Genomic DNA, 22,776 nt, shown 5'->3' on the forward strand with positions numbered 1-22,776 from the left:
TATAAATAAAATCAGAAAACAGAAGGAAGTTGCAGCTAAGTGGAGGGATGGCTTCATAGGTTCTCCTTGGAAAGACAAATACTACAATTGGTGGAAGGAGTTTTTTTGCTGTATGTTCAAATACAAGAAACATAATTTCTTGGGACACTTGATCACCTTGCACTTCAGTGTATACGAGAAAATATTTGCAAAAAGATCATTATGAAAATACTTTTAGCTTCTGTACTAACATGTGTTACAAAAGATGAAGTAGTGAAATCCTACAAAGAATTCAGTAAGACCCTTAAAATTAAGTCAAAATATTCTTTGATCTTTTGTGACATTAATGTGAAAACAGAACTAGGTAAAGTCAATGAAAAACATGGTTGAAAATGTGGTTCAGGGGTAAATGTAGACTGCACAGAGTATTGCCCTACACATCAAGAATACTTTATTCAAGAAAAGAATTCATAGTGGGCATCAAATGACAATGAATGAATATGAATGATATTTCATTTTTAAAAAATAGCTATATTTCAATAGACAGGAAATGATTCATTACTGATGTGGAAGTCATTCCAAAATCATCTGTCTCTATATAACAAGACCACCTACTTGCAAGAGCAAATAGAAAAATATCTAACTAGAAGAGTAAAATGAGAATGAGGCAGCTGGTAGTGCCATGGAGAGTGTACTGGGCCTGAATCAGGAAGATCTGAGTTCAAATCTAGACCCTTACAAGCTGTATGAACTTGGGCAAATGACAGCCTCAGTTTCCTCAACTAAAAATAAGAATAACAACAGCACCTACCTCACAGGGTTGTTGGGAGGCTCAAACGAGATTATATTTGTAAAGTGCTAAGACAGTACCTGGCACACAATAGGCACTTGATAAATGTTGAGTGACTGAGAAAAACACATGGTAGGTATTCAATGAAAACAATTCCAACCTGACCTGTTTAAATAAGTTGTTTGTGCCAAATATTGGGAAACAGAGGAAAAGGGCATTAGCAATGATTGCAACAATTTCATGCAGAAATGTAACAGATGTAACCAATTGCCATAATGAGAGAAAAGACATGGTACAATAGAAAGGGTGCTGGATTTTGAGTCAAAGGTTTGAATCCTGGCTCTGTCATTTCATACCTATGGGACACCATAGCTTGCACGGCAGTGTAAACAAGGTTCTGTATTCCTGTCTCAAAGGGAGAACCCTCCTCTATCTCAGACCTCAGGTCCCACCTAAACCTTCAGTACAGAATGAAATCTCCCCCCCCCCACAAGATGGTCTGCTGAGATTAACTACAGGAAAACACTCCCAACCAGAACAGACCTGATCCTAGGCACCAAGGTTAGCAAGTTACAGTCCAAAATCAAGACATCCTCCACCCCCTCCCATCACATGACATCCTGTCCCTATTACTCAGCCCCAAATAAGGAAAGTTGCTGGGTAGTCCCACCTGATAGGTTCCTTTTGCTGCCTGCCCTAATCCTGTTCTGTGGAGTGGCTAGCCACCTGGCAACTGCCCATCTACCCATGCTACTTAAACTTTTTATTTTCTAGCCTGGCCTCTTGATTTATTGACCTCCAGTCAAACAGACCTGGGGGAGGAATCACTCTTCAGGAGGGTTCCTCTACGATTTTGTTCAGCCCTAAATGTATGATCTTATGAAGGCTCTAAAGACCACCTTAATCAGAGCTACAGTAGCCAAGGTCAGCCAATTCATTCATAAAATACTACAGAGAAGATTACATTACAACATTACATCACCTCCTAAGACACCAAGAAACAGGGGCCGGTAGCGGAAGGGAGAGAGTTGAAAGAAAGCTTGGCAAAAAAAGTGCTCATCAAATGGAAAATGGCTAAACAAATCCTGATAGACAAATGTAACAGAATATTATTGTGCAATTCACAAACAACAAAGAGCCAACAAGCTACAGTCCAGAGACACAAGTTAAAACGAGCTTTATCACTGAGTTCGGCTCTACTGTCATCACTTGACCTTACACAGGTGCAAGCAACAGGCTGTCATTTGTTACCCTAACTTTCCTCTTGCGTCCTCATTGGCATATTTCATTTTCCAGTTGAAACATCTCTGACATTTTTATTTACAGTCACTGGGTTTGTGGGTTGTTGTGATGATCAAAGAAGATGATGTAACATGCTTTTCTAATCTCAAAACCGACCTATGTAAATGTCAATTATTAATACAAACTTAAAAGCACTATTATGTAATATGAATTCCAACATGAGCACCATAAAATCTTCACCTACTCCCACTGGAACTGGGCTCTGCTCTAAACTCAGTCGCTTAGACTTTGATTTCATCAGTCAAGCTCAACACAGACCTAACGGCTGACGCTACTCAAATTTCTAAGTTTGCACCTCCCAGTTCTTCTAAGTAATGAATAAAAATGTTATTCAAATATTAGATGCTATCTTCTTCTCAAATGCAAGAAAATCATGCAGCCTACATTTTTTTCCTCTGTCGCTGGTAATTCCAGAGGAGGAGCTAGGTGGTGCAGTGGATAGAGCTTTGGGTTCTATTAGCATCTATTGGTGATCAGGAAGACTCATCTTAATGAGTTCAAATCCAGCGTCAGACACTTACTAGCTGTGTGGCCCTGGGCAAGTAACTTAACCCTGTTAGCCTCAGTTTCCTCATCTGTAAAATGAGCTAGAGAAGGAAATGGCAAAACCACTCTAGTATCTTTGCCAAGAAAACCCCAAATGGCTCCACAACAGTGCTTCCAGAGCTACCGTCTCTGGATTTATTGCCACCACAAGCTAACAAAGCCTCTCTCCAAAGCCACAACCACCTGTCTCCTGTCTACTCTTGATTACCAGTAGCTGGCTCCTTCATTGGATCGATCTACCATCTCATTTTACATCTTTGAGAACTCTTCGTGCAGATAAAGCAGAAGCATCAAACTAGAGCTTAAGATTCATTAGTCCAACCCTGGGGGATATAAATCTGTTCTCACACTTACAATAGAGTTTCCTGTTTGTCTTGCAATTTTTAACACAGTTTACGACTCTCCTTTCTTTCTGTATATTAATCCAAACTCTGATCAATCATACAAAAGTAGAAGAAATGTTTTTCTTCTGTGTCCCCTCTCAAGTTACCACTGGGCAGAATAAAGGACTAAGGCTTCTTCTAAACTATAATAATCCCATGCCCCCCAAACCAGAAATAAGGCAGCCTTTGGCACTGGGGCCCAGCACATGAAAACTTCGAATTTTAAAATTAAGGCTTTTTAATGATAAATTTTTATATATACTGGCAATATATCTATATCTATATCTATCTATCTATCTATCTATCTATCTATCTATCTATCTATCTATATATATATATATATATCATAACCCAATTCTAATTACTTGTGTATAAAAATATTAGTTTCCAGATTTACATATACACACAGACAAAGAATAAACAAGCTATATTAGAGTAACCTGGAGGTTTGCAGTACATGGGTATAATTTCTCCCTACTAGCATGGGATCCTTAACTACTAATCTTACATGGTTAAGTATCTATGGCTCATATAAGATGTGAACATTTCTTGAATAAATGCAAAAAAGGAGGCTTTTGGCATTTTCCCTCAAAATATCATATAACATTTTTTCAATTTCTTTCAAAAATATTTTTAAAACTTCCTCTTAGTTAAAAAAAAATCACCCAGCAATAAACTATCCTTGTGAAAACAGCAGACTGTTACAAATCATCTATCTAAATTATTATCAAAGACCCCCAGGGGCCTGATGCAACCATAGAAATTGTTTCAAAATATACATGAACAGAAGAACCTGAGGTCAAATCTGGCCTCAGACACTTGACACTTACTAGCTATGCAACCCTGGGCAAGTCATTTAACCCCGACTGCCTCACCAAAAAAGCAAAAAAATAAATAAATTTTACACACACACACACACACACACACACACACACACAACACACACACACACACACACAAACACACACACACATGGAACAAGGGCAACTAGGTGGCGCAGTGGATAGAACTACAGCCTAGGAGTCAGGAGAACCTGAGTTCAAAACTGACCTCAGACACTAGACACTTACTAGCTGTGTGATCCTGGCAAGTCACTTAACCCTGATTGCCACACCAAAATATATATGTATGTATGTATGTATGTATGTATGTATGTATGTATATACGTACGTACGTATGAAACATCTCAAGACCTAATGTTCTACAGTCAGCAGCAGCTCTCAGCATCTTTATCTCCGGAGTGAAGAAAACACCAGCCACATGTGGGGGAACGCTGACAAGAGGCTTCAAAGACATAGGGAGGGGATCCCTCAAGAGGTTGGCAGATATTTTCATACCCCACTTTTGTTCACATTGAGGAAAAAAATAACCAGAAAAGAAGTAAAAGCAGCCACAGGCATGGGCAAGACTGTGGAGGATGAAGGAAGGATAAAGAAGAAAGACGTTCTCCACCGAAAGGGGGGAATGAGGGTTAAGAGACAATGTAAGAAAGGAGCTTTCCATCTGCTCCTCTTCATCCTGTCAACCCCTGGAAATTCAACAGTTTAAGTAATGGACTATTGCCAGCCTTGGCCAAATAGTGAAGGACTGTCTGTAGAAAAGGGCGTTACCATAAGTTAAAAAGGAGGCTTCCTACTTGCAATGGATCTGTGTAGCACCCACTTATAACAAATTGTCTCCTCTTCCATAAAAACCTGAAATTTTCCCCCCATGGAAATCACTAGAAATATTTATGGTCAAAGAACCTAAAAAGCAATGATTTAATTAAATTATTCTGAACACTAGTAAAAAATAGGCATTTTGGTAATTAATTTTAGGAGGCTTAGGGGCATAGAACAAACAGCAATTAACAGTATTTGTGTAAACATTTCATAGTCCTTGTGGGTTTAGGTTTCTCTTTCAATCTACTGAAGGGAAGGTAGTTTAAAAAAGCCACAATACACACTTGAGTGTGATCTTTTTTGTTGAGATCCTCCCTTCCTTCCTTAGTCACCACCTACTCTGACAATCCAAACAACAAAATTAATCATTATGACCAGTCTCTCTCTCTCCACATTTTTAATTTTTATTGTTTTTTACATCACCTTCATTTCTGAATGTGTCCCTCCCCTACTCAGTGATCCATCCCTAGTAAGAAGGAGTTTTTATCAAGAAATGTTATCATTAATAAATTTAATAATATGTGCAAAATGGACCACATGACATGACTTTAAAAGATTGCGTTTGTAATGATATAAAGATGGAAACATATTGTGAAAAGCCAGGAGTGGGTTAAAATGCCAATTATATTCTCAAGTGGAAAATGTCCCTATTCCTTTGATTTATTAAAATAATCTATGGAAAAGATCATTATAATTGTTTCCAATTCAAGTTTTCAACCAGTAAACTTTTTCTCATATCAACTACACTAAGACCAGAAAAAGGTTACCAGATTAAGACATTACATCTTTATGTATTGATACTTTGCTAACAAAAGCAAAAAGCATTTTCCCTCTATTAGAAAAAATTCTGGTAGTTCCAATAAACACAAAAACTGTATGTGAAATCCTAACACAAATGGGATGTAGCCTGGTTTAGCTGGATAAACTGGATGATTTGTTTTGGAACAGTGACCCAAGAAGTAAACTATAGAGGGAAATATAATATTAACCAAACACAATAGATGCGTTCAAAGGGTCAGCAAACACTCCTTCCTGAACATCCAGCTGGAGTCACCCCTGAGGAATGAAAAGGCTATCCAAGTTTCCACATCTTTAACACTTTGTAATTATTTTTTATTGTACAAAAGAAATGCTGTTAGTTGTTGCCAGGGTTTTGTTGTCTTTAGGGATTTTCTGACCAATTTGGCAGAACTAGCTAGGTTCAGAGGAGAAGGAGGAATACAAAGATCTCTTTTCAAACTTTTCCCTCTCTTCCCTTCTCTTTTGTGACCGAGAAGTTGAGAAACAAAATTTTTTGGATGTTATTAGATTGTCAACAAATGCACAAAGAATTTATAAAACACCTACTATAAGCAAGTAGCTGTGCTGGGTTCTGAAAGTATAACTGCTAACCACCGAAACTGAATCAAAAAATTGTTCTTAGAGCACCCACCCTGAAGTCAGGAGGACCTGAGTTCAAATCCGGTCTCAGACCAAACACTTGACACTTACTAGTTGTGTGACCCTGGGCAAGTCACTTAACCCCAATTGCCTTAAAAAAATATATTGTGCTTGCCTTCAGGAAGGTTACTTTCCAATGGGGGGAAAAACAATTTGCCAGAGAAAAGAATCAAGTAGTGCCCCAAAATTCAACAATACCATGTGCCTTACAAGGAATTCTACATTACCAAAGATGATTTATCCATTAGGACAAAACTTGTGTTAGTTTTCATCACTTTATCCCCTGCCTCTAGGGACATGAGGATTCCCACAGAGTATGGTACCTAATAAATGTTTATTCAGTTGAACTCATCTCAACTATTTGAATTTCTGGAATTTCTAATATTACAGGGCAGTCCTGAAAAGAAAAATATCTTAGAAAGGTGACAATTTATATTTTTTAAAATATTCCATCTCAAGAGAAGGGGAGGTTTGGAGAGAACTACTCCAAAGAAAATGCTGCAGATGAAATAACCCTAACATTTACAATTATAAACAAGTGTGACTTTGGGCTAGAACTCTTTTCTAGAATATCAGTATCTGACCCATGTTAGTTAGTTAGCTAGTGAGACAGCACAACATGGTAGAAGGAGACCTAGATGAAGTCAGATGCCCATGTTCAACGCCTAGCTCTGTCATTTACAAATCATTTTATAATTTTGTAAAATGACCTTTGGGATGGCATTAAACTACTTTGATACTCTGTTCCCTCACATGTAATAACGGGATACTCCCACTTACTATGCTGTTCACTTCACAGTGTTGTCTGGAAAGCACACTGGAAAATGAGGTGGTATATAAATGTGAGTTACTCTTTTGGGGGAAGAACCATAACTCAGGGGATTTAAGATTTAAGGGACCCGGCTAAAGAAGCTCCTGGTTTCTGCAGTTTTCTGAACACAAACTGCACCAATCATGTCAGAAGAAAGAGTACCTGCTGCTGCTTAAAATAAGGAACTGATGAAAAGGTGTAGGGCAAATCCATCACTGCTAGTGACAGTAGCATCAACAGAATCATTTTTTTTTTGGCAACTAGGGTTACTTGCCCAGGGTCACACAGCTAGTAAGTGTCAAGTGTTCGGTCTAAGGCCACATTTGAACTCTGGTCCAGTGTTCTATCCACAGAATCATTTCATATAAAGTATGCTAACATTTTGTTGGATTTATTTGATGGGATACCATTTGCCATAACAAATCTAAAATGGATATATGACCTGACTTACCGATCATATCCAAACAAATCAGAAGAATCATATACAACAATCAGAGGTACAGTTAACAGGTGAATTTTTAGCCAAACAAGAGTAAGAGATGATTACCAAAGATAAGAGATCATTTTGATTATGTGAAATTTATCTTTATATCAAATATCTCTGGATAAAGTTCTTATGTCCAAGATTTAAATAGACAACTAACAGAAATATGAGATCAAAAGCCATTCTCCAATAAATAAGTAGCCAAAGGATATGAACAAAATAGAATTTCACACTACTAACCACTATATGAAAGAGTGCACCAAATCACTAAAAAGAAGAAAAATAAAGATTAAAACAACTCTGAGGTTTCACATTACACCCAGAAAAATGCCAAGGATGACAAAAGATGGAAATAGTCAATGTTAAAGGGGTTAGGGGAAGATGGTCATACAAATGTACTGTTGGTGTAGTTGTAAAACAGTCCAACTCCATTGGTCCTCTTTGCAGAGATTAGAGAGACCCACATATAACATCAGACTTTTTAAATATGTTAGTTAGTTTTGCTGTTTTCCTGTCATTTGTACTTTTTCTTATTGGAGGTAACTCCCTGCCAACTGCGGATGGAAGGATACATCAGAAAATGTGGATGCTGCACTACCGATTAGAAAAACACAAATTAAAACAACTCTGAGGGACCACCTCTCATCTTTCAGAGTGGCTAATAGGACAGAAAAGGAAAATGATAAATGTTGGAAGAGATGTGGGAAAATTGGAACACAAATACACTGTTGGTAGAGTTGTTAACTGATCCAACCATTCTGGAGAACATTTTGGAACCATGCCCAAAGGGCTAACAAACTACAAATAACCTTTGACCCTGTGATAACACTATTAGGTCTGTATCCCAAAGAAGCAAAAAAGTAAAATAAAAGGAAAAGGACCTATATGTACAAAAATATCTGTAGCAGCTTATTTTGTGGTGGCAAAGGATTGGAAATTGATGGGATGCCCATCAGCTGGGGAATAGCTAAATAAGATGTGGCAAATGAGTGTGATGGAATACTATTGTGCTAGAAATGATGAGCAAGATGCTTTCAGAAAAATTTGGAAAGAGTTACATTAACTGATGCAAAATGAAGTGAGTAGAACCAGGAGAACAGTACAAGGTAACAGCAATGATCAACTGTGAATGACTTAGCTAGTCTCAGCAATAGAAAGATCCAAGACAATTCCAAAGGATTTATGATGAAAAATGCTGTCCATCTCCAAAGAAAAAAGTGATGGAATCTGAATGCGGATCAAAGTTTATTTTTTAAATTTTTTGTGTGTTCTTTTTTTGTGTGTGTTTTCTTTCACAACATGACTAATATGGAAATAAGTTTTGCATGACCATACATGTTTCACCTATATCAAACTGCTTACTTTCTCAATTAGGGGAAGGGGAGGGAAAGAATTTGGAACTCACAATTTTAAAAAATGAATGTTAAAAAATTGTTTTTACATGTAATTTTGGAAAATAAAATATTAAATAAAAGTTAATCCAAATTTAAAAGAACTGATATTTAAAAAGAATCTTTACATGTAATAAATGCCAATGGAAAAAGTACTCTACCTCTTGATATAACCTTAAAAGTAATTAAAATTTACATGTTGTGAGATATTTTACAGCATTAAACAACTCAGCCCTTCAAATCCAGCTCTAGACGTAAGAATCCTTGTCTGAGAGTCCTAAACTCCTTTGTTTCTAGCTTTACCACTGACCATTCCGGTGTCTTAATCAAATTGCTTAATCTTTGAGGCTGAACTATAATCATTTGTATAATAATAATGATTACATTTTCATTAGACTATGGTTGCTAAGTGTTCTGAGGTTCTCTTGACAAAAGCAATTGTGGAAATAAATATATAATGCACTATCACACAACTTAGGAATTTTGTGATTAGTGTATGGTCTATTCTATGACATCTAAAGGCATCTTCACACATTTATAGGTATATTAACATCACCTTTGTGTTGCAATTTCTTCTGATCCAGCAAATGTGATCTGGGCCTGATTAAAAAAAGAAAAAGAAAAAAGAAAAACATTCCCCTGGATCACTGGTCATAAGATGATACAGGATCATAGTTCTAAGACCTGGGAGGGACCTTAGAAGACATCGAGTCCAAATCCCCCCTACCACCATTTTGCAGACAGGAACCTGAGGCACAGGAAAGAAGGGGAATAGGGATAGGGCTCCATCATTCTCTCAAAAGAGAAGAAAAGAAAAGGTAGGCCAGAAGAAATTTCAGACAAGCAGGAAAGCTTTGAAAGTTACATGTTTAACTTATTATGTACTTAAAAAGAAAAGAAAGCTTTTTATCTCCTATTCTACAGTGTACATGGAACTGCTCATATGACGTGATGTTTGTTAAGTTTAGAATTAAAAATATAAAAGAGAAAAAAAGGCACAATTCTTTTAATTCTGGACTCATCATGAGCCAATCTATAAACACATCAATGGATCATAGGTGTTAAGGAAGTAAATACCAAACTGTCTGCCAAAAACAGTCTTTTAGGCTGGCCTCATAATACAATAAAACATCTTGCTACATGTCCCAATTACACGACATTCACTACAGCAGATATTTCACCCTTGCCGTGGGAAGCAAATATTATTAATATTAGCTTGCTATAATCATCTGCATGCATTTTAAATTCCTCTTTATTTTCTCCTACAGGTTTACTGAAAGTCTATTTCTTAAGGGAAAAAAAACTGTTGGAAAAATTACCAATCTGTAATGGGTAAATTATTAGGATTATTAATTTCTATATATAAGAACTCTTAGTACAGCCGATTTTTACATCAAGTATATACATTGTCTTATATATATATATTGTCTTATCTGATCCTTATAATAACCTTTGTATTGTGGGGACCATACGTAACTACAATACCCATTTTACAGATGAGGAAGTTGAGCACACTTTTAAGACTAGAACACAAAATGTTGAGGGCTAAAAGGAACTCTTAAAGAGTTCATTCCACACCAGCCTCATTTTAAAGATTAACATATGATTTGTACAGCCTACATCAGATAGTGGTGTGTTGTGGGGAGAGAGGGGTCGAAAAATTTAAAACTTGTGGAAATGATTGTGGATAATTCAAAATAAATTAATTTAAAATTTATAAAAAGATTAGCATATGAAGGCCCAGAGAGATTAAGCATTTGTCCAAGGTCACACAGAAAGATAACGGAAGAGCCTAGACTAGAAGGCAAGCTCTAGTTAACCAGGATTTTTAAAGGGGGAGTAAGATCATTCTAAACACTTTTTGTATAAGTTATTCAATGATTCATTGTATCAGAAGCCCAGATTTACTCCTTGTCTCTACAAAGTCAAAAACATAAAGCAAAAACACAGCGGCATCTCACAGAATCTCACATCACAGCTGGAGACCTCAGAGGTAATCTAATACAAACTATACTTGGAAGAAAAATCCTGTAAAATGGATAATTTTTATTACATTAAATTTAAGTGTTTTTACATAAACAAAACCAATTCAGACAAAATTAGAAGGAAAGCAGAAAACTGAAGGGAAACATTTTTACAGCAAGTATCTCTGACAAAGGCCTCATTTCTCAAAGGAGTCAAAGTTTATAAGAATACAAGTCACTGATAAATGGTAAAAGGATATGAACAGGTAGGTTTTGGATGAAGAAATCAAAGGTATTTTATAGTCACACAAAAAATGCTTTAAATCACTATGGATTCAGAAAAGGCAAATTAAAACAACTCTGAGGTACCACCTCACACCTATCATGACAGAAAAAGAAAATGATAAATGTTGGAGAGGATGTGGGAAAACTGGGACACTAGTGCACTACTGGTGGAGTTGTGAACTGATCCAACCAGCTTATCTGCCTGCCATACTGTACTGCTGACTACGACCCCGTGACTCCAGGCCTCCAGGTTGTTTCTCAAACAAGGCACTCTATCTCTTAGCTCTGGGCATTTTCTCTGGCTGTGTCCCATTCCAATTCCATTCCTGGAATGCTCTCTCTCCTTATCTCTACCTACTAGCTTCCTTGGTTACCTTTAAGTCCCAACTAAAATTCCATTTTTTACAGGAAGTCTTTCCCAATCCCTCTTAATTCTAGTGCCCTACATCTGTGGATGATCTCTTATTTATCCTGTTAATAGCTTGCTGTCTTCCTCCCTCCCCATTAAATCATGAGCTCCTCAAGGGCAGGAACTGTTTCTGGTTCTTTTTTGTATCCCCAGCACTTAGCAGGATGCCTGGCACATAGTGCTTAATAAGTGTTTACTGACTGACTGGCTCACGGACTTTGCAGTCCACTACCCCATGTAGTCTTCAACAAATTACTATTTGTTCATAAGTATACAGTTTGTTTATATTTATTTATAAGTACCTTATAAATCTTACTCTCCCAGATGGAATGACAATCACACAACGTATGACAATAAGTGGATAATCAAACTCAGATCTCAGTAAGAAGAAAATAATGACGTAAATATGAAGCTTATATGAGAGTCTCACGGACTAACACAATATTAGAACTTGGAGTCAGGAAGGTTATACTTTATTCAATACTGATTATACCACTTACATGCCTTTAAGCAAAGGCATTTATACACAGTGTCTTACATTCTTCTATTTCAGATAATTATTTCAAAGCACAGATAAATGTTTAATTTCTCTTGTTTGGCTACCTACTTCCCCAAGGCAATATGGGGTAGGACCAAATTGGTAGACCAGGGTACAAAGGACTAATGAAAGCAAAATCAATATGGCAGTCATCAGCCTGTGTTCTACTCTCCTCATGTCCCTTCTACAGACCTTGTTTTTCTCCTTTGAAAGTGAGGGAGACAAGACTAAATGATCTCTACTTCCCAGGTCTCTACCCCATGATCTTCCCCCTTCATTAACTTCAGAGTGGGAAGTGAGAAAAGTGTTTCTGTAATAGCAGAGAAACAACTCAGGACGGCAACCAGTCTCCCCTCTGCTGTCTCAAAGATTCTGGTAGGAAAGCCTAGAGCTACAAGTGAAGAATAGGGGGAAAGGGATATGACTTTTCAAATAGAAGGCATGGCTTTCACACTTTGCCATTCTTTCAAAACTTAGAGGTCCACCCAGGTGAGGAAGGACTCTTAGGAAAAGCTAGATTTTCATCTAAACACTGGGGATTAGGCATACTGGAATTCAGAAGAATGATTACAGTGCATTTTCAAGTCTGACCTATATATATCTCATAGAACTATTGTGAGGATTAATGAGATAAGGCTCACAAAGTACACTGAGCTCTTTAAAGGAAAAGTACTCCTGTTTAAATACAGTTTCCAGAACTAGCAACTTGATGTTAATAATACCACAATGAAGGTCAAAGGAAGCTTTAAATGCCTATTGAAAAATGGATTTTTAAAAAATTTTAACACTATAAAGCTAAGAGAATCCCACAATCACCTAAGGCTAATCTGTTATATTTCCTTTTACTTTTATCACAATGGAATATTTGGAAGCCTGACCCCGTCCTACATGAAAAGCATTAAGACGATATACAACAAGAGTAGAAATGCAACTGGAAAGGTGTCAGAGATGAGTGTGAATGAATTCTCCCCCAACAATCCCTGCCACTGAGTACCTACCAGGAGAGCGTAAAGACAGGAATTTGAGGCTCTATGATGGGTATTGACAGGATTAAGAGAAAGAAAGAACCTCTTGCATTAAGTCTCCCTTTCTTTGGTTTCCTTTCTTAGCATCCTGACCTCTACAAGGCATCTTATTCATCATTAGGAATGAAAATGATTCTCCTTTGACAGGGATACTTCAGGGTTCCCATATAGATATACAAAATGATAAAAGACTGAAGTGAATCAATCACTTATAAGTCATCTGGGTGACTAAAATTCCATTCGTTATTTAAGAAATTTTGCCTATAGCATTTCTCACAGCATAGCCTCCTGGGGAGGAGAAAAAAAGAAAAGGAGTTTGCCCTAGCTGGGTTGTGGCTTTCAAGGAAGTCAGCTCCAAATTCCTTTTATCTACCTACAAGGTTCATTGATAGAATACAAACCACTGATGGTATATTGACTCACATAGGATACAAGGAGACTAGTAAGAATCCCCTGCACTGCCATCTGGGGCTCAATGTTGGTTCTAGCCCCAGGGGATGAAGATACTCACATTATGGTCTTGGGAAACCAGCCAGGCCCAGAACATCAGGCTGATTCTACCAAAGGAGGTAATGGCCAATAGTTTTATATTCAGGATGATAAAGGAATCTGGAGCCTTTTATAAATGTACCAATCTGAGGTAAGCAGACCCCCAGGCACACTTTTAATACACTAACCACAAGTAAATTGGACAACACATGGGGGGGGTAAAATTCTTTTGGTGTTAGGAGGTTGCACTTTGGACTCATCAGTTACTCTATTTCTGACTTACTATTTTCTTTCACCCTTTCTAGGTGAAGGGACCTAGGCTAACCAGATAGCCCAAAAGGGATAGTAGCAGAAGAAAGAGAATAAGAAGGTGTGGGTAGAGCTGGGAAAAATCAATAGTGCTAAAAAAAAAAAATCAACAGAGCTAGACAGTTACAGGAAAACACCATGCTAAGGGCGGGTCAAATGGGTAAGCAGAGGCACACAGGTGATGCAGACAAAATCCTGTGCAGAGCTAGGGCTCTTCAGCCTCTGTTCCTCACTCTCTTACTTGACTTCTCTAGGCCTCATCACACGTCCTTGTTTTGAAGGACATTCAAACAATGGCACAATCAGACATGATGCATACACTGGAGAAAAGAGCAGCATTAGCTGGTCAAGTCTCTCCCTCAAGGACAACCAAAGTGACATAAATGGTGAGTGAGCCACGGATTTTTAAAAGTTTCTTTTTCTTAGCTGAATTTGAGGACACCAGCCCTGGCTAAAATCACAAAATTTACCCAAATTTTCAGATGAAAACCATTATTAAAACATGTTTTTAAAAGAAAGTACGCTAAAGAAGAATTCATTTTTTGCTTCATGAGTTGTCACGGTCAAAGAATTAAACACCTAGTGTCCACCCTCCAACCCTCTCTACCGTAAATCTCCTAAGAGCAAACCCAGTCATTGGGCTAGTACTTGAAGACTTAGCAGATTGATAGAACAGGAATGTGTGCCCCAGCACAGCCTTTGAGAGGTCACCTCTGTGCCACAATGAGGCATCAGAGTAATATTTACAAACTTATCTTTTATACATAGGGGTTGTGTTAGGTACTATTAAGGGGTACACAAATTTAAAAGATTCAGTCTTTCAATGCAAGAAACTTATTGTAATGTTAGAGAAAAATTAAGAATGGTTGTCTCTTTGGGCACTGATGCTATTCTGACTAACTCTAGAAGTACTAATTTGGCTGTCTTTTTAAAGTAAAATAATTCCTTAAAATAACAATCCCTCAATGAAATGTTGAGTAATAAATAATACCACGTTTGCTTATTTTTAAAGGCCCTAAACAGTCTGTTCTTTTCACCTATTTTTTACCACTCAGATTCTTCCTAAATAGTATATATGAATTCAGATTTGCAGCAGTAACACCTGCAGATAACTTATATGTTCTGGAGGTAACAGACTATAAGCAAGGAACACAATTGCTGCAATACATTAGAGCTACTACAGAAACTGCACTGGTAATATCTTGCTATTGCTTTCACTAACTACATGATAAAATGATTTTGTAATAAAACTGTAGATACAGGGGCAGCTAGGTGGCGAATGGATAGAGCACCGGCCCTGAAGTCAGGAGGACCTGAGTTCAAATCCAGCCTCAGACCAAACACTTTACATTTACTAGCTGTGTGACCCTGGTCAGGGCACTTAACCCCAATTGCCTAAAAAAATTTTTTTTTAAATTTTTAAAAAACCCCAAAACCTGTAGATAACACCAAAAAAAAAAAAGGTTATCTCTGGACAGTCACCAAAACATTTCCATAGGTCTCCCCAAACCTGACCCTGGTCTTGTACCTTAGAACAAAGTAAAAGTAAAGTTCAAACACAAATTTTTTCCAGTTCATAACAAAGTAATTTCACTTGAACATGGAAAAGTAGGAATAATGGTGGCAAAGAACTGGAAATTAAGGAGATACCTATTAATTGGAGAATTGGCTGAACAAGTTGTGGTATATGATTGTGATGGAATTTTATTGTGCTGTAGTGAGACTGGTGGTCTCAGAAAAACCTGGAAAGATTTAAACGAACTGATACAAAGTGAAGTGAGCAAAACCAGGAGAACATTGTATACAATAAGAACAATATTGTAATGGAAGTCAACTATGAAACACTTAATTACTCTGATGAAGACAATGATCCACAACAATTCCAAAGGACTCTTGATGGACAATGCTGTCAACCTCCAGAGAGAACTGAACTCTGAGCAAAGTTTAAAGCAGGCTATTTTTCACTTCTTTTTTTTTTTGCTTTTTTGGGCAACAGGACTAATATGGAAATATGTTTTGCATGATATCACATGGTATAATAAGTTTATTGCTTGTCTTCTCAATGGGTGGGGAGAGGGGCTGCAAGAAGAGAAAAAATTTGGAAATCACAATTTTAAAAAAATGAATATTAAAAATTAATCAATAAGAAAAAAAATTAAGCACCCATCTAACAATAAAAAAAATAGGAAAAACATGATTTAATGGCATTGGCATTTCCCTATGTTTGAAAAAATCACTAAGTCACCACTAAATGCTGTAGCCGATGGTTCCACATATGGATGGTGTGTTGCTAGCTGGTGGAGAACCTCTGTTTTCTTGGTGTTAATTGTTAGGCCAAAATTAGCACAAGCAACAGAGAATCAATCCATACTTCATTGCAGCTCAGCCTCAGAGGCTGCACTGAGTGCACAATCATCTGCCAACAAAGAGCTGGGTACCAACTTTCCCTCCACTTTAGTCTTGGCATGTAGCCTTTTCAAGTTAACATTGCTGAAGATATGCTAAAAAGCATAAGAGAAAGCACACAGCCCTGCTTTACTCCACTGGTGACTAGGAAAGTGAGAGAGCATTGTCCCTTACCCAGAACACGGCAAGCATGCTATCATCAAACTGGCACACAGTGCTAATGAACATCTCTGGGCAGCCAAATTCTGCCTTCATGATGACAGCGTGAAAGGCCTTGGTTAGATCCGGGAAGGTGGTGTACAGACTGCTCTGCTCCTGGCGTTTCTCCTGGTGTGGTTGGGCAGCAAACACCATATCGTCTGTTCCTCAGACCTTTCTGAAGCCACACTAGTCCTCAGGTAGATGACCATCTTTCAGGTAAAGAACCAACCTATCAAGGACTCTGGCAAGAATCTCACCAGCAGTGATTGTCACGGGACAGCCCATTTGCCTTTCCAATATTTGTGGTAAACATATAACAGTCTACTAAGAGACCCCTTCACCCATGCAGGCCCTGTCTCCTCTTTAGATTATATAACATAACTGACTACTAGACTATTACTTTAACCTGAAGTCCTTGATTTAATCTGATTAAGAAAACTTTCCAAAACAATGTCCTGGCACTGAAATCTTGCAGTTTCTAAGAGTCTTCCCTGAAAATAATTAGAGGAAGGGAAGGAAGAATATTTTGATTTTTCCAATTAAAAGTAGTATCTCAAATTTGCCTCTGATCGGGTGGAAAGAAGAATTCTTGAAGGAAGTAGTTAAAAGAGGCATATAATGATTTTAGGAAAACAAAAATAAAAAAGTAAAATGATTGTTCTATCTGGTAAATCAAAACTGTTACCTGAATTCTGTTACTATGTTTTTATCTTACTGTGGAATTTTGTCGTGTTTGTAAATACTATTATAAAGTAATTAGAATGATTTAATTAATTTCATCTCTGGCAGATTTGTATTCAACGCCAGAATGTGGAATGTTTCTTCCACATATAGTACAGCAGGGGACAAAAGCAATTCTGAGGTTACCAGGACCACTGAAGGAAGAACACAGGATTTCCTTGGTAAACGAAACACAATCTCTAACGTCTCTTTGTGGCTACAGGATACTATTCTACCAATTTTCTTTTATTTTCTTCCTTGCTTAATAGTATCTTCTTTTTTCCAATTATATGTAAAGATAGTTTTCAATGTTCACTTTTATAAGATTTTAAGTTCCAAATTTTTCTCCCTCCCTCCCTCTCTCCACTCCTCCCCAAGATAGCAAACAATCTGACTTAGGTCACACATGTACAACCACATATTAATTTTTTTTAAAGTCATTAAAATACATAGTTCTCTAAAAATTTAGTTTTCTTCTTTTATCCTGGGAAAACCTTAAAGTACAAAAAACTAAAATATTAATCTTGGAGAGGAGCGGTCAAGACCACAGCAAGGGTCTTCAAAATTACACAATGTGCATAAAATTTAACGATTTCCTCCCTACAAATCATTTCACTGCTCTCTCTCCTAGTTGAGGAGATGCTTCAGAACAAACTTGTCTGAGATAGTCTCTACTAGGAAGAGATAATTAGGGTTAGAGTAAATGTAAATATTTTTTATCTTTTCAATTATTTTTTTCCCTAGAAAATTTAACAGCCAATTGTATGATAGACACAATGAAGGGCTAATTATGGCTAAATAGAATGCTCTTAACCTTTTTTATTCAGCAGCGCTCTTATAAGTTAGAGCTGCAAAAAATAAAGTCTTTGGCAAACAAGGACCCAAATGGGACAAATTCATGGTTTTAAAAATCTATTAAAAAAATCCATTTTCACTGTATTAACCGTATTGACTTAACCTTTAGCGTCTTTGCTTCCTTTTTACTTTCCTAACCAGTAACCTCCCTTCCTGGCCTGACCTCCAAGAAGTGTAAATCAACTTAGACCCTGTGGGTCTCTCATAAAAGAAAGTAATCTTCAGTTATAATACAAAATAAGTTTCTATAAACTCTGGGGGCTTGTAATACACTCTCATCTGCCATTGTGTTGTATTGAAAAGAGCACTGGGCAAGGGGTTAAAACATCTGAATTTGACCTAGTTTGGGCTCTGCTAATAACTAGCAGTGTGGACTTGGGCTCCATTACTTAACCTCTCTCTAGCCTGAGTTTGCTCATCTGTAAGACAGGTGGAGGGGAAAGAATGAAAGGTTATTCAAAAGATCTTTCAAATCAGTCTGTCATTCTTGGAGACCTAAGCTTATATCTCGATCTTCTTCCTAGACCTAATTCTCTCTAGTTCCAGAAACAATCCCACCTAAAAATCTGACAGTTAACATAAGAAATCACCACAAGATACTTGAGGGAAATATTGAAATTCAGCAAAAATATTTAAATTTCCTATTTTGTAACCATGAAAGGGTTCTATGTCATTGAGTCAACATCAAATTTTTAGGCCTGGCAAGATTTTTGAAATTTCTGAAATCTAAACTATCTGTCTTCTCCACTGAGATTAGATTTGGTCACAAAATAGGTCACTTGAACTGAAATGCTGCCAAAGTGTTTGGCTGGAGTTAAATAATTTTCCTCTATCCTTCAAAGGAATTAAATGTGGAACCCACACAGACTAACTTCAAGCAACAGAAATGCCCTGCCTGATGAAACCAAAGGAGACCACACCATATACTCTGTCATATGTGGTTAAGGAATTGTGCACAGGAAAGTAACACACAAACACACAGTAAGGGGAAAAAAAACCACCTCATAAAACTACTCATGACAATTAAATGAAGATAAACTTAATTCCTTTTAATTTTAATTAAATTTTACAAGTTTTTATTATTTTTCCTTCTCCCTGCCCCTCCCCCATTGAGTATTTTTTTTAAAAATGAAAACCAAAACCCTCAAAATAAATATGTATGGACCAGCAAAACAAATTCCCACGTTGGCCATGTCCAAAAATGTAAGTCCCTTTTCTCTCCCTTTTAAGTCTATCACCTCTCTGGGTGGAAGTAGGTGGTGAATTTCATCTTCAGCCCTTTGGACTCATGGTCTATAATCAAAGAAACTGTGTGATTTAGGGCTCAAAGTTGTTTCTTTTTATGCTATCATTGTACACTATTGTCCTAGCTCTGCTCACTTCATCAGTATCAGGTCATAGAGGGTCTGCCCAGTTTCCTTGCAATCTATTTCATTAATCTTATGACACAATAATATTCCATTACATTTATATACAACAATTTGTTTAGCCATTTTTCAATGGGAAGGTTACTCCCCTCCCTCTTAGTTTCCAGTATGGGTATACTATGAAAAGAACTACTATACATATATTTTTTACATATTGGCCCCTTTTCCTCTTTCTTTGATCTCTCTGAGGGCATAGACCTAGTAGTTGTATCACTGGGTCAAAAGATACAGAGGATTTAGTAAAATTGGGGGCACAGTTCCAAATTGCTTTCTTGAATGGCTAGACCAATTCACAGCCATTTGTCATTTTCCTCTTTGTCATCTTTGCCAATCTGATGGATATCTGTCAGTTAACTAACATTTCTTTTTTCTTTTTTTTTTTTGTTTAGTGAGGCAATTGGGGTTAAGTGACTTGCCCAAGGTCACACAGCTAGTACATGTCAAATGTTTGGCCTGAGGCTGCATTTGAACTCAGATCCTCCTGACTTCAGGGCCGGTGCTCTATCCATTGCACCACCTAGCTGCCCCTCAACTAACATTTCTTAAGCTCTTGCTCCGTGCCAGACACTGTGCTAAGCATTAGGGATACAAAGAAAAGCAAAAGACAGTCCCTGATCTCAAGGAGCTTACAATCTAATGGGGGAGACAATATGTAAATGTGTACAACAAGATACATTCAGGATAAATTGGAAATAGCAGAGAGGGGGAAGGTGCTAGCAATAAGGGGGACCAGGAAAGGCTTCTTGATTCTAGAAGGTGGGATTTTAACTGAGACTTGAAGGAAGTCAGGGAAGCTAAGAGGAGGAGATAAGGAGAGAGCGTTCCAGGAATGGGGGGACAACCAGTGAAAATTCCCAGAACTGGGAGATGGAATATTGTGTTCAAGGAACAAGAAGGAAGCTAGTGTTGCAAGATCACAGAAAACATGGCAGGGAGATGGCATGGGATATGAGGTCTAAGACTGGAAAGACAGGAAGGGGCCAGGTAATAGAGGGTTTTATAAGCCAAACAGAGGATGTTATATCTTATATTTCATATTCAATCCTAGAGGCAGCAGTAAACCACTGGAGCTGAATAAATAGGAGGGGTGACGTGGTCAGAATGGCTCTTTAGGAAGATCAATTTGATGGCTCAATACAGCAAGGCTGGGACTAGGAAGAGATCTGAGGAAGGGAGCCCTAGGATGTTGTCCAAGTAGGAGGTGTTAAGGACCTGGACCAGGTTGGTGGCAAGTGTCAAAGGAGAGAAGGGGGTATATATGAGAGATGCTACAAAAAGCAGAAAAGCCTTTAATTTGCATTTCTCTAATTATTAGGGAGGTGAAACATGTTTTCATATGGTTGTTGATAGCTTTGATTTCTTCCTTTGAAAACTGCCTATTCCTATCTTTTAACCATCTGAACTCAATTACTTAGGAATTGAAGTCAAAAGCAGGTTGTGGGATTTTATAGAGGTCACTCCAATATTAGATTTGAAACCATTTATGAATACATCACGGTGGAAAATTCTGAGTTGTCTTATTTTTTAAAATAAGTCAGTATCACTTAACTCATGGAGGGGGGAGAGGGTGAAAAGGGGCAACTGGACTTTTTTTTTTATCAGTTTAGGGACTCCCTAGTGGGAAAACTCCCTTCATTGTTACAGAAGGGCAACTCATCTTGGGGCATTAGGAGATCCAATGACTTGCCCATGTAGCTACATGTCACACAGCTACAGGTCAAAAACAACAACTTCCTGACTCCAAGACCAGCCCTTTATCCAATATACTATGCTACTTCTTATTGATCTCATATAAAAGCTAATGATAGCAGCTGACATTTATATACTATTTGCCAGGCACTGTGCTAAGTACTTTAAAAATATTACCTTGTTTGATCCTCACAACCACCCTAGGTGGTAGGTGCTATTATTATCCTCATTTCCATACAGATGAGGAAACTGAGGCAGACAGTGGTTAAGTGACTTGCCCAGGGACAAATAACTAGCATCTGAGGACAGATTCGAACTCAAGTCTGCCTAACTCCAGGCCCAGCACTCTATCTACTATGCTACCTATTCGCCCAGTGCAGGGGTGGGGAACCTGCTGCCTCAAGGCCATATGTGGCCTTCTAGGTTCTCAACTGCTGCCGTTTGACTGACAGGGGTGGGGAAACCAGAGGCCTCCAGGTCCAATGGCTTCCTTCAAAGGAAGAAAAAATTACAGGGAAAAAATGTTAATTTCAGCAAATAATTTTTCCCCTTGATATAACAGTTCACTCTCTCCTTCCCTCTAAAATAATTAAATGTGCCTTAAAACTCACCATGAAGGTACAGAAGGTGCAAATGTCTTCTTTTAATTTGATAAAACTACAGTCTTGGTATTGTCAAATAGATAAAAAACATGAAAAATTCATGGCCATTAAAGCCTGATCAGAACTGATAACTATGTAACATAATTAAAACACAGGCTACTCTGTGAAATTAAACATAAATGAGCAAGTTCCTATTTTTTTTTCTGGCCCCAGCATACTGCATGCCTTAAGAACAAATGTACAAATTTGCTTCTAGGTCGATAGAACTTTAACTCTCCACGTAAACACTTAAGTACATAACACTTTGAGAGAGGGGGTGCCCTCTTAGATAATATGTGTAGAGGGCCCCCAGACTTGCCCTTCTTCGTACTTGGCTTAAGGAGCTCTGCCATGCAAGTTCTTTCTGCTTTCTTTTGTAATAAAGTAAGTTACTAATCATGTCTTGTGGAGTCATGATTGTTGGTTGACATACACAATAATAACTCTTTCTGGTTCTGCATTATTTCAATAATATCTTTTCAATCAATCTGAGAAAAATGAATATGAGGTTTCAGATGACAGAAAACTTAGCTCATCTCCCATAACATCTTTTTCATTCTTTTATTTATTCAAAAACTTTGCTCAAGCAGGTATATGGATAGTATTAGACCTAGAGTTAGGAAGACCTGGGTTCAAATCCCATCTCTGATACTAGATGCATGACCACGGGCAAGTCACAATTTCTCTTAGTCTCAGTTATTTCATCTATAAACTAGAGATAATAAGGATAATTAATACCAACAGTCTTTCAGAAGGCAGTGAAGCTCAAATAAGGTAATACACATAAAGCACTTTACAACATTTAAAGTACTCTCTACATTCCAGCTATTGCTTTCAATTCAACAATCATTTATTAAATATGCCATACGCTGGGTACCTGCTGGTGGTGCCCCCTCCCCACTTTTTCAGCTTCCTATTGTGCACTGTTTTCCCTATTAGATTATAAGCTCCTCCAGGGGAAGGACTGCCTTTCTTTTTCTTATTTGTATCTCTGGGCATAGTAGGCACTTAATAAATGCATATTGTATTAT

General features: G+C 37.6%; 1 protein-coding gene across 3 annotated transcripts in view; it reads right to left on the reverse strand.

Moving 5' to 3' along the window:
• The window catches only part of SNTB2 (syntrophin beta 2), a 115,456-nt gene that overhangs the window by 61,113 nt on the left and 31,567 nt on the right, over positions 1-22,776 (reverse strand). The gene's annotated exons all lie outside the window — the stretch shown is intronic.

Source organism: Phascolarctos cinereus, unplaced genomic scaffold, assembly GCF_003287225.1.
Source record: "Phascolarctos cinereus isolate Bilbo 61053 unplaced genomic scaffold, phaCin_HiC Scaffold_2;HRSCAF=192, whole genome shotgun sequence".
Taxonomy (NCBI): Eukaryota; Metazoa; Chordata; class Mammalia; order Diprotodontia; family Phascolarctidae; genus Phascolarctos; species Phascolarctos cinereus.